Genomic DNA, 14,234 nt, shown 5'->3' on the forward strand with positions numbered 1-14,234 from the left:
TAATATCTGGGCTAAACATCAAAAAACTCTGCAGTGCTCACACCTCAAAAACACAAATACTACTTGAGCTGCTTGGTCCCAGCTGTCGGCCGCTTCTTGTGCAATTCTCTCGTTTATTGACTACTACATAGGTTGACAATGGTGTGGGACCATGATGTCAGGAAACCAGGAGGAAGCAAAATAAAGTATAGTTATATATATATATATATAAAATAAGGAGGCACTTGCGTACGTGAGGCTATGGACCTGGTGGGTCCCCATTGTCATCCTCTCCAAGTAAAGTCATCTCCTCGCCTGCGCGCGCTTTCCGCCCGAAACAGTCAGCACCGCCCGCCCCGCTTCTCGGTGCAGGCGATTGCTCCGCCTTCAAACGACACAAGTGCCATCCATCCGTCCATCTGCCGCCCACATTAATGATATGCGGTTGTCGAGGCGGCTACTCCGGCGCCACACGTCTGTCCCTCCGCCCGCCCACCATTGCTATATAAACTGTTGCGCCGGCCATAGCCGCAGTCATCCGCATCCGTTCCCTTTCTCCTGTCCACACCACTACTGCCCACCATGGCTTCCTCGCGCTCCAGCGCTCTTCGGGACGGGCGGACGACGGACCACAAGGAGATGGCAGCCATTGCTGCCGACCGGCTGGCCGGCGGGCAGCTGGAGGACGACGACGGCCCAATGGAGAACATGGTAGTCGACGATCCGACGCCAACACCCTCCTCCGCGCCATCCTCGCCGGTGCATTGCACCATGACCATCAGCGAGGCCCGTGCCCAATATATGGACAGGGTGAGGCAGATGCGTGAGGAGCAGTTCCGGGAGGCGCAGGCCGACGCCGCCTACAACCACCATCTCCTCCAGGAGCACCTGCAGGTGGAGGATGTCACGACCGGTTTTCCAATAAAAATATTTATTGAGAAAACGATCCCCTTTTACGGTCCAGTAGAGAAGAATCCTTCTCACTGGTAGACAAATTCTTGATCACAGAAGAAAAAGCAGGAGTACTAAATATAATACAAGGTTGAGCGGAGACTGCTCAACAATTTATTACAAGCACGCCAATAATACTTAAAGGCAGATAGGGTGGCATAACTACTAACTCACAATAAAAGTGGTGGTGGATATAACACAGCAAAGTGGGTGACAAGACTCCTGAATCTAACAGGTCTTCGAGCGTCGGGGTGAGGCTCGAGGATACTTATTGTGGGTGACGGAAGCGTATGAGATACAAGTGACCAATATCCAGGATCGCACGGGACTGACTAGGATTCCTCTAGGCGTCGGACTCACTATCAAAATCTTCATCCATGAGATCGCCCTCGTCAACATCTGGCCAAATCAACAAGCCAGGTGAGTACTATGAAAGTACTCGCAAGACAGTTCGGACATAAGATATAACAAATGTAAACATGATGCATATGAACAGATTTATAGAGCGCACTCAAACAACGAGATGGCAGTGCATGGGAAAAAAAGGGAAGTCGGGAGGTAGTCCTCCCAAAAATCCCAATGTAATACCGAAGGCCAATCGAGTGTCTGAATGACTCCTCGAAAGGATACAAATGAAATAACACTGCCGCAGTCGGGCGTCAAGGCGACACCACATAAAGGGCTTATAATGGAAAAATAAATAACAGTGCGTGCCACAGTCGGACGTCTGAAGCGACATCACATAAAGGGCTTATATCAAAAGTAAATAACGGGCGTGCCACAGTCGGACGTCTGAGCGACATCACATAAAGGGCTTATATTGAAAGTAAATGACAAGAGTGCCACAGTCGGACGTCTGAGCGACATCACATAAAGGGCTTATATTGAAAGTAAATGACAAAAGTGCCACAGTCGGACGTCTGAGCAACATCACATAAAGGGCTTATATTTCACAACTTAATATTTCAGTAGCTCATGGGTTTAATTCATTTCGAGGGAAAATCCAAGTACGAGATAAACAAAAGGTTAGTCCATCCACAGGAATAACAATTCAACGGGTATACTACTCAAGCTTGATCACCAGGGATTTACCACGAGGACTGACATAGATATGATATACTGGCCATGGTCCCTGATCATGGACACGATGACTCAGAAGGATTTGACTCTGCAGAGTTTGTACTTTAACCACAGCCAACGGATTTCAGTAGTCACAAGGACTAGTTCCGTTTACGGTGTTTTGGAAGAAACACATCTAACCAGTACACACCCAGTCAACATTCCGATGCCAGGAATCACCCTCGGCAACGTTCAAGAAAAACCTTGAGACGGGGATAACCTCGCGTAGCATGGGATCAAATTTATATACGCTCGCTCTAAGGGGTGCCCCCCTCTCGGTCCCAACCGAAAACACCCATGCCCCCTGACCGGATGACTGGCTTTAATCCAGGGCCATGGAACCCTCATCCCGACCCCTCTATTTGGTGTGTACACGGAAAGAGGTTAACAACTTACTAAACCGTATTCTTTGCAGAAAACATGTGGCAGCACGAAAGGGGAGGGACGGTAACGTGGCTCAGTCCACGTTAACGTCGGAGTTTACCGGATGACGTAAGACTGGCATGCTACAACAATACCATCTTACTGCCTTTCATGTCACCACATGATCAGGTCATCTCTCAACAAAGATCACGATAACTTCGAAACACACGGTCAGTTGCCTTGCATGCAACGTAATACTCACCGATGCTCATATGCCATGCACAAACCATTCAAGCAACCATGCAAAACACCTATCATATCAAAGGTTCAAACATGCTTGCCTGGTTCGGAGAAGTCGGAGTCTAGCTCGGCGAAGTTCGCAGCTCCGTCACCTCCTCCGGAACCTACGGTATAACGAAACCGTATACTAACGTGAACATCGAAGCGTGAATAAAAATTGTTCCAAATTTTTTCCAAATAAATACTATAAAAACTAGACAAAAATACAAGACTGTCAGAAAAAGAATCAATCAAAAATCATCTTTTATTAAAAAGTTATAAGGGTTTTAGTCCAGGGACTGATCTGTGATGAAACAGAAAAGAACCAGGGACTTGTTTGAAAAACCAGAAAATGGTTCGGAAAGAAATGCGCCAGCCCGAGGAGAAAATGCATTTGCCCGAAGGGGCTTTCAGAAAACGGTTCGAGGGGGAGAAAAGAAGAGAGGCTGACGGGGGGTCCCACCCGTCAGGTTTAAATCTCCAAAGGAGCTCGCCGGCTCCCGAAGGCTGCGGTGGCCGCCGGCGTTGAACCACGGCGAGGCAGAGAGATCGGAGGGTACCAAGAGTTTCAGGGTCTTCTTCCGCGTCGGTGGGTGGTGGACTTGGTCGGCGGAGAGCACCACGTCGACGGCGACACTTTCTCCGGCGGACGGTGGTTCGGGCGATGGTGGAGTACTCCGGTGGGCGCTGCAACCTCCAAATTGAAGCGCGGGTCAGAAGAGTGGATGCATTAGGAAGCTACTGGCAAGAGATGAGAGGTAGAGGTGCACGCACGGGGGAATCGAGCTGGACCCCGTGGCGGGTCGAGGCGGCCGTAGTTGGGGAAGAAGGCTCCCTCGGGGCCCTTCCAGTGGCTTGGCGTGGTATTGGTGGAGTGCAGAGGTGGTGCGGGTTCGAGTTCGAGCTCGGGGCCTCTATTTATAGGCGATCCGAGGGGGTGGGCGTGAACGGGGTAGCTCCGGCGAGCGATTACGGTGAGGTAGGGGTTGGGCAGGGGGTTTAGGAGGCTAGGCACCATCAGGGAGGATCACTGGTGCCGTTCCCCCACTAAACCTCGGTCGGGCTTGGCGTAATGCGCCGATCCTCGACGGGGCGGCCGTACGGGCACGGCGGCGGCAGAGAGCGCGCTCCGCACCTAGCAGTTCACGACAAAGGATGGCAGCGCGCACGGGTGAGTGGATGGCCACGCGGCGGCCTCCGGTGGCTTGGGCGGCGCTGTACGGCGCCGTCCAACGCTGCGCCTCTCTCTGGCAGCCGCAAAGCCGCTGCTGCCGTCGCTCACGGCTGGCGCACCTCCTCCTGCTCGTCGCCGACGCCCGCAACCTTCCAGGCGATCGTGCGGCGCAGGGATAAGAAGGAGGGGACAGGGAGCAAGGCGCCACCGTGGTACTGGCGAGATCGAGAACGAGCTCTGAAGAAAACGACAGTGGTTACTGAAACTGTTTAACTGAACTCTGAACATTGACAGCAACAGTGTCCATCAGGTGTTCGACGAAATGATTTGGCAAGAAGAAAAAAATTTCTGGAGCTGGGACTCGGTGAAGTGACCTCTCAATGCATCCAGAGGCTGCCTGAATTTTCTTAGATTTTTAGGAGGAGAAAACAAATGAATTTCATCAAATTTGGCAAATAAGGTCCAAACCTGCAGCAAGTACAATTTGAAATATTTGAACTGGAGACCAGTGGATCTTCATGGATCCTGGTTGAGTGCTCAAAGGACTAGCTAGGGAAATTGGTTTGGAGGCAAACCTCAAAGCAGAAAGGGTAGCTCCTTTGTAAATCTCTAATAGCTAGAGTAGAGGGCAGAAATTATTTTTGATAAGAGTTAAATGGAAGAAAATTTTTGGGGAGGTTCAAACTGCTGGATTTGAAGTATATCATGACACAAAGATGAGGAAAGGCTTTTGGGAGGGGATTTCCACTTGGGTCATGGCAAGAGGGGTTTTTGGGAGGGGAAAGGATCATGCCAAATGCCATAGGGCTATTTAAAAGATTTTCAAATATATTTTTCCAAATGAAAAGCCCTTGAGCCAACATGCGATGAAAAACCTCCAAGACCAATAATCAAGTCTAGGGTGAAACCAAACAAAACACTTGTCATAAAAATGAAATTTTTGAGAGGGAGAGTTCTTTAGAAGAAAATTTAAATACCCTCCTCAAATCCAATAAAAGATTTTGATAAAACCAAAAATAAAATTTTGGGTGTCACAGAGGAGCAGATCACCACGGAGCGGGCGGAGCAGGAGGCGCTGCTCGACTCGTACCGCTCCGCCCGCAAGGGCCACCTCGAGCGCTGGCGGTACCGCATGCGCGTGGTGGAGGCTGCGGCCGCCTACAAAGTGGCTAGCAAAGAGGGCGACGAAGTGGGCGAGGCGCTATTTGGCGAGACCGAGGACGAGGCAGAGGACAATGCCGGCTCCGACGGGTCCCCGCTCTGCTGGCGTCGACGAGGCCCTGCTCCGCTAAGGCCCCGCGGTGCCAACAACGAGGCAGAGGACACCGCCGGCTCCGCCGAGGCCCCGCCCCGCCAACAACAAGGCAGAGGACATCGCCGGCTCAGCCGAGGCCCCACCCTGCCGGCAACGTGGGGGAGGATTTCCAGCGCTCCCCCGAGGCCCCCCCGCTGCCAACAAGGCCGTGCCACACAGAAAACGAGGAAGAGTAGAACACGGTAGGTCGCCGCCGCTCGGGTCCAAGTAAGGCCACTGCTGCTACCCACCGGTTGAAGCCAAGCTATGCGGGTTGACCATTGACGGCCGGTTAGCTTCTTGGCGGCGACGTGGAGTCGGAGAGCTGCGCTGGAGAAGAACGCTTCTTCTACTTAACTGCTGGTGCAGTTGGCTGACTGAAACGTGGGCCCAACAAGCCGCATGTCAATTACGCAACTGCACCTGCAGTTAAGTCACTGAAGCTTCTGTTCGGCTCAGTGGGACACAGGTGGGTAGCTTCGGTTAATTAATTATACCTCCAGCGCACCCCTTTTTAGTTGAAGAATGTATGAAATGTAATGAAATCCGGCATGTTTATATGAAATCCGACCGTGTATGAATGAATTTATTTCGATTAGTTCGAATTCCTGTATCACTGGCATTGGATGAACATGCAAAACAATACGCACCAGCATTATTCCCAGGGTGATCACCTCATTTGCAGCAGTTTCACATGTACTCCCTCCGGTCCTTTCTTGTCTGCATAAAAGTTTTGTCTGCAGTCAAAGTATCGCTACTTTGACCAATCTTATACAAAAAAGTATGCACTTTCACAATGTGCGAAGTAAAAACGAACAGAAGGAGTACAAAGAGTTTGAGCAGCTTTTTAGCGTTTCTCTACATTGCAATCAAACACACAAGCCTGGCAATTCATAGAGAACATTCAAAACAATCGATGATTATGCATCTCAGCGACTCACATGTCAGAGGCAATATTTACTTCACAACTAAAGAATAAAGAAAAAATTGATCGACGCTGCTGACAGCAAAGGGCGTCCCATTCGAAAATATCAAACGCATGTCTTGCTAAAATAAATGAGCAAATTTGACAAGGTTGTCCCATTCCAAAATATCAAATGCCTACTATTGTGGAATGGGCAGGGTTTGCCATCAGTTCGGACATTGACATGGCACCTCGTGCTAAATAAACCAGCTGTTCTTTTTGTGCAGTTCCACCAAAATCAACCAAATTCGCGCGTAACTTGTATGATTTCGCCCTTATATGTTGCAACGCCTTGAACTTATCGGCACCTCCTTTCTTGTGGTGGAAATGAATGATTCGATGTATTCATGAACATTTTGTGCAGTTCCCATTGAAATCAAGCTGAGCACCCCTGTTTGCACAAATACAAAAAAGTGATTAGTATAAAGCAAACTGTACTATGAATTGACAGTTTCAACAGGCACATACATGGTCCATGTAGAGCACACTTTTAGAAAAATGGAACTCACCAGAAAGAATCCTAGAACAACATTGTACTCGCGCATCACAGCAAAAAAATGGAGATTTGTCAGTCCTTCTGAGCTGAATTTGTTTGGTCTTGTGGGGAGTAATGTAACCATCCTTCAACTGCTCCTTCTGATGAGAAGATAGACAAGGCTTCTTCATCCTGGCATAATCGGAACTAGTCACTTCACGTACTCCATATTCTTCTTCACAGGAAGATGATCCTTTTGTGCAAAGACAAGAGGACTACTAAATGCTAGTATCCCTGTTTGCTCGAAAAAAGGAAAGGAAATATTTAAAACAGCACAGATGAAGCACTTCTCACGGACAATACCACTTTTTCATGACAGTATCTAAACAGTAGCACAACACCAATAGAGATGACAAAGCTCAATCATATGGATGAAATCAGTGGGCGAGTACCAACCTTTGTCAGGAGGCCTATTGTGTAGAGCATACAGATGAAGCACTTCTCCGGAACCATCTGTTGCTATCTACGGTGGTGGCCATGCTCACTATATACTCCTCGATTAGTTTAATGTTTCCAACATCTTCTTGTGTAGTTCCACTAAAATATATGGTATCTTCAAAGAAGATCCCTGTTTGCACAAGTAGAGATAATTACATATTACATTAAGAGTGGCATCAAATCAGTGGCAAAACAATTGCTCGTTCCAGCCATAGCAATAAATTAAGATGCAAAACTATATCATTACTTGTGTCATCACAGTTCCAGTGCTTCATTACAACACCGGGAGTTGATTTTTGTTTTTCTTCCACTTGTTCTTCCCCTTCATCACTTGGTTCAATAACAGACAAGCTTCGCCTTCAATGTAAGATTTGGCATGTCAATTAGGGAGCACAAGTATAGTACTAAACTTAATTTTCTGATGAAAGTGGCAAAATACAGGCCAGCAGTTGTGAAATATCCTTATCTTACCTCAATGGGATATTACGGTGCACATACAGATTGGAAGTCTTGTCTCCATTTGTGTAGTTCACTAAAATCAAGCAACATTATCGTACAAGTAGCACAACATATGAAAGCACACTGCGGAATCATGTGAAAGAAGGCTAGTACTGACCTCTCATGATGCGGAATTCAAACAACTCACAAGAAGAAGATCTGAACCAAATTCGCCTTAACGGATAGGAAGTAAGATCTCCTCTTGTGCAGTTCCACTAAGATCAAGCAATCAAGCAACGTTCTCGGTGTGACATTTTGGTTGAACTGCACAAAACACTCTTAAAACAAAAGTGTTTTGTGCAGTGCAACAAAAGGTCACAATGGCAACGAGGTGACGTAGATAACCCTGTTCACACAGAGGTGCAAAGGAAACAATTAGTGGTCAATAATGGTGGATGACACAGAAGCCAACAAAAAGAAGCATCTACCTTATCTAAATGGGAAAGAAAGCAAGACAGTAGCATTTCTCAAACGGTGGCATTGATTAATATTAACATAGAGATTATATTAACAATAAAATTCGTTAAACATGTAATTTGCTTTTAACTGTGGCATTGCATCAATTTTCCAGCGGCATTATTAGAGGGTGTTTGTTTACAGGGACATTTTAGTGTAGGGACTAAAAAACTCCGTGTCAGTCCCATCTAAACCAAACTGGAGGGACTTTTAGGGACCAAAAGTGGGCATTTGGGACTAACGAAAGAAGACCCCGAGGGAGTCTTTTTGGGACTTTTTCCAACAGTTGCCCCTGCCACGCATCGCACCTTGTCTCTATTAGTTCATTACAAGGGGTAACATGGTCTTTTAGCATGTCATTTAATAACCTCTAGTCCATGTTTAGTCCCTGGAACCAAGCAGGTAGGGACTAGGGAGTTTTTAACCAAACAGGGCCTTAGATTAACAACAACTAATGAGTTGCACGGGACAGTGGATGCACCAGCACCATGTGCATCTACCGATGTAATGTGGTCATGCACAGTCTGTTGCAACAAAGTACAAACAACCATGGAGCATATTTGTGTTGGTCCCAGTTTTGTTATCTTTAGACACCTTTCCCTATGTGAGCGCAGCAAATCTAGTCCTGCTCAAACTCTACAGCCTTGTCCCTTCCTTTCCTTTTTGAACTAGTACTTTCGCCCCTTCCTTTCCTCTTTGAACCACATCCTAGATTTATGTGATACAACTTTCCCCACTACTTTCCCTCATTCCTTTCCTCTTTGAACCATGTCCTAGATTCATGCTATACAACTTTCCCCCTTCATTTCCTCTTTGAACCACGTCCTAGATTCATGCTATATACAACTTTTCCCACTACTTTCCCCCACTCCTTTCCTCTTTGAACCACGTCCTAGATTCATGGTATACATGCAGCTAGAGAAATGCATGTGGAGTAAGTAAATTATACCTTAAGGTTCTTGGGGCGTGGTTCGGTGGGCGACGGGCGGCGGCGAAGAAGGGGTCGGAGGCCCTCCCGCGCCGCCGCTGGGTGGAAAGTGAACAGCTGCGCCGGTAGTCCCTCGCCGACGGCGACAGCATTAAGCCTCCTCCCCTTCCCGGCGGACGGATCCTGTCGGCTCTTTGAGCAGTAGTGAGGGGAGAGAGACGCCAACGAAGTCTTGTTTAGATCTGGAGAGGGCGAGAGAGTGTGAAGAGAGCAACTACAAGCGCTGAGGTTCCAGCGTGTATATATATACTTGAGAGAGAGTGTGAAGTGTGCAAACCCTAGAAAACATTTTGACCAGTCAAAGAATCCTCCTGGCACAAATTATGCTCAAGTGTAGTTATCGAACCCGAGACCTCAAGTTTGATGAGCGAACAGGCTAACCAGCTACACAACCCTCCCGTTATGTTCAACGAGAGGGAAATAACCTTTTATACATTCCTGCATTCGTGTGACAAGCATGCCGTGTTTTTTGTGTGTGTGTTGGAGTCATTGGGATTTCAATCATAGTCGTGTCATGTGGCTTTGGTGGTAAGACTATCCACAGTGGTGCAGAAATAATGCAGCCTTAGTCACCTTACCTCTCTCCACGTTACGTTGGGTCCCACCAGTCAGAGGGTGAAACAAACAAATTAATAAGAAAAATTAAAAGCCCCAGCGGTGTATCTTACCTCACACATCTCACTACTGCTCAAGAACACTGTCCAATTGATCCCTCTATTCACTCACGTACTATTTTAAGTGAATCCTTATTATAACATGCACACAAATTGTGGGCACTTGTATTCGACTTAAGTCATTGTGCCACCGTATCTCGTATACTTACTACTCCCTCCATCTAGGTGTAATAAGTCACGTTAGAAGGTGCAACGGGACCAAGGTGCGTGCGTGTGCGTGTGTGTGTATGTGTGTGTGTTTAACAGCATGTGTGTGTTAGAGAGAGCGACATATCGGCCTACTCCTATAGAGAGATGTTGTGTAGTGTACGATTTTAGCCGCGAGAGTCGGTGCATCCTCTCGTTTCCAGGCGTGTCCGGTAGGGACATGCGGACAGCTGCCACGCCCGCTCCTGACCAGCCTGGCCCACCCAAAGCCCCTCTATCGCCCGCGCGTGCTTCCCGCCCGAAACGGTCAGCGCCGCTCCAAAGAATCGGTGCCGCATTCATGCCCGGGCAGAGCGGACGCGACCTCTCACTGGCGCAAGAGTGATGGTTGCGTCGTCTGTCCAACTTACTGCTGGGTCTATGTGATTTGACGGCTCATTGGTCTTTATTACTGAGGTGGTAGGACTGCTGGATGTCCCACGCTTTCGGCGAAAGGAGGTACTACTACTAGATTACAAGTTTCTCCATTCTTACAGCGGAGGCATGCATGAGCAGTGAAAACACGCAGGCTCAGTGATTACATGGCCCACCTCACACTATCACCGTGCGACACCTAACTCTTTACATAGTACTCCCTCCGTTCCTAAATATTACTAGATGAGTCCCCGCGCGTTGCCGCGGAACAGCGGTATATCTCCCTGCGCAAAATTATCGATTTCATAGAACTAAAAAAACTCTATAACCGCATGACAAATGTGGTAGCCAAACTAAATAAACTCCCATCATCATTTAGATCATCCCACGTAATGAAAAAAGATCAGCCAACTCCTGCTGCATATTGGGATTATATTTTTTCTTTTTGACATGTTAATGGGACTTAAAATCTCACTTACATGCATGCTACTGGTGCATGCTTGCATGCATACATGTTGATGTGATTTAAAACCCACTCACATGCATGTGCAATGGTATTTCTGCATGCTTGCATGTGGCTTAGTGCGGAGCCTCTCAACGTCTAGATCAAACGGCTATTATGGACTGATTTACTTCATCTAACGGCTACATCAATTTTGATTATGTGGCTCAAGGAGAGGATAGAGAATTCCTAGTAGTGGGGGCTAGCTATTACTAGTAGATAAGTCTTTGTAGAGATTCCACTACATACGGAACAAAATGAATGAATCTACACTTAAAATGCATCTATATACATCCGCATGTGGTTCATGGTGAAATCTCTACAAAGACTTATATTTAGGAACGGAGGAAGTACTAGTATAGTACGTACTGTAATTTATCAGCGAGATAAATTTGTACAATGCTATGAAGCTTCCAGCTTCTGTTACATGTATCTTGCGTCCAAGGTTGCCCGTTGCAACATTTCATCAAATACAAAGGAGACTAACATGCATGCTATTGCATCTCAATGATTGACATATCATAGCAAATATGTACTCCCTCCGTTCCAAAATAAGTGTCTCAACTTTGTGCAAACTTTAGTACAAAGTTGTACTACAACTAAAGTTGACACTAATTTTGGAACAGAGGTAGCTAAAGAAAAAAAGATCCATGCAGTCCCTAGCCCTTGAACCATGAACCCTGACCAGGCTTCAATTTGCTGGCAATGTTCGAGCTTCCTAATAAATGAAGTTTGCAACCTTTTGACCATCAGATCATTTTCTGCAGTTTCACCAAAATCGAGATGAGCATCCCTGTGGCAAAGAAATTGAAGATTACTGGGACTAGTTGATGAGACATAAACTCATCACATATACAGTACGTAGAAGCCAGTAGAGGTATGTGCTGGGCAAAGAAGTAGAGAAATATCCATAGGGAGTGATGTGGGTAGCTGGAGCAGTGGTGCAAGCCGGCTGTAAAGGGAGTTGTACCTGAGGGACATAGCTCAACCTTGAGGAGGGCGGCGAGAGGCGGCAACTGCCCACGTCGCGGCAGTGAGCAAGGGACGAAGGCAACCTCACCGGCTTTGTGAGAGAGAACGGCGGGGACCCCTGATTGGGACGTGCCGACAGTGGGTTTTCGCCGTCGGCGACGGCCACCGCATCTACACTAAGCATCCACCCCTTCCCCAAGCGGACGTGATCCGCCGGGATGTTAGAGATGTGGCCACAGTCGTTTTGTGCGAGAGAGTGTGAAGAGAGCAACCCCAGCAAGCAACCGTGTAGGATGGCCCGTCCTGACTATGTATAAAGTGGAGCGGTTTCCTTTTCTCTCCATATGAACCTATCACATTGCGTACGTGCCACTGAAGAAAAAAAACTTTATTTATAAATGACGCGGCACCTACTACTCATTCTCCTATAACCTTGCGCTTGGCATCTCCAAAATATTAACCTTGCGGTTGGCTCTTCGCCTCTTCGGGAAGTCGAGCAATAATGGTAGTGCAGTATATATCGTTCTGGCTATATGAGACCGAATGAATTGCTGCACGTCCACCACGTGGGCGAGGGTCGAGGGGCGAGGGAGAGTGCTACATACGGAGCAAAATGAGTGAATCTACACTCTAAAATACGTCTATATACATCAGTGTTTGGAATATGTACTAGTAGTTCATATTTAAATCTACTAAAGGACATATATATTCCAAACAATATGATATAATCTCTATAACCAAGGTAGTAGGGACGAGGAGTAAACGGAGGGAGTAGTAAATTTTTCTCCTCGTCCTGCGAGCCACCGCGCGCATGGGCGAGGGAGCGGGCGTAAGGCGAAGCAAGCTTCACCTCATCCTGCTAGCCACCGCGCCCGCGGGCGGGGGAGACGGCGTACTAAGCAAGCTTCTCCTCGTTCTGCGAGTTGACAGGACACATCAAAAGTACTCCAGTGTATAGAGCCTTGCCTGTGATGTAGGCCCCACATGGTTTGCCTCTTTTTTTAACATAACATGTCAAGTCACAATTTGTTTGTTCACCCGTGGTAGACGATCCTCCCTCCACCAAGTGGACAACTAGTACACGTGCCAAATTATCACGTGGGCTGCCTTTTTCGTATAGAAATGAGCTCCACCGTGTACCCGCGCGGGTGTGGTTGGGAAAGAGACGGGAGTACGTGCGCCGTGCATGCACCTCTTCTCTTCGTGCACGTCCCCCACCTACGTGGGTGTGTGTGAGAGATACAAACCGCGTTCGTGAGTGTTTTTTGTTTTGGGGTGGGGGTGGGGTGGGGGTTGATTTCGTGAATTATTTGTGGGAATATGTGTCGATGACATCTCAAACAAAATTTTGCATGCAATGTGTGTGAAATGGAGGCCTATCCATATCATACATAGAGGGTCGGGTAATCCACAAGAAGAGAGGGAGGGATCATAGCTATCGATAGAGTCGAAGAGAGGATCAAGTGGGTGGGTGCGAGATCGATGAAGAGAGCCATCGAAATTGTGTGTGTGTGCAAGTCAAAGATATAGGGCGACTGGCCTACCAGAACGTTAGAGGGCACATGTCAAGTTTGTGTGTGGCAGGGAGACATGACTAGAGCACTCGATATATCGGTGTGTGTGGGGGGGAGGGGGTGGGGGGAGGGGTAGGCAGAGGCCTAATTATAGAGGTAGAACGACTCGTATATGTGTTGAGAAGGAGAGACCCAGCTATGTCTTGAGGGAGATCGGTCGACATCCATACATAACTGAAGGACGGGAAATATGATGGGACAGAGAGAGAGGAGAGAGAGAGAGGGAGGGAGAGGGAGGGAGAGGGGTAGAGTGCTGGATGGGTGATGGAATTGCTTCTCGAAGAAGGTGGGAGAGGCCTACTAGACAAACTGAGGGTGGAACTGCAATGTTATCAGTAAGAGTGGGGATGTGTTTCTGTGTGTGCCTGTGCGTGATAGATCTGTCGGGACGCATCCATGGATGATGAAGGGGAACCATGTGTTTGGTAAGCAAACCTAACTAGATCGGTAGATCAATTGTTGTTTGTCGGAGGAAGGGAGAGACACAACTAATGAGGTAGATCGATTGACGTGTGGGTAAAAACGAGTTATAAGGACCTAGCTAGCTATATGTATAGCGAGAGATCGATCGGTGTACATCCATTTGTTAGAGGCAAATAAGGCCCAGCGAGACAGATAGACAGAGAGAATGGAGCTAGGAGGTGGTGCGAGAGGCCCAACTACTAGCTAGATAGGGGGAGGAGTGTGCGGTTGTGACATCGATGAAAAGAGGGGCGAGAGTTTACACGTGTGTCTGACCGTATGAGAGACACGAGGCAAGGACACATAAAGGAGGAGATTGAAGGTGTGTGTGTATGTTGTAGGCAGTCATCGCTGGAGAGGTTTATCGATCGGTGTGTGTCGGAAAGGAGTTGTGGAGACTCTGGGAGAACGACCTAAAGAAAAAAATGAATGTGCCCAATGGATAGAATGC

This window comes from Aegilops tauschii, chromosome 5 (assembly GCF_002575655.3).
Source record: "Aegilops tauschii subsp. strangulata cultivar AL8/78 chromosome 5, Aet v6.0, whole genome shotgun sequence".
Taxonomy (NCBI): domain Eukaryota; kingdom Viridiplantae; phylum Streptophyta; class Magnoliopsida; order Poales; family Poaceae; genus Aegilops; species Aegilops tauschii.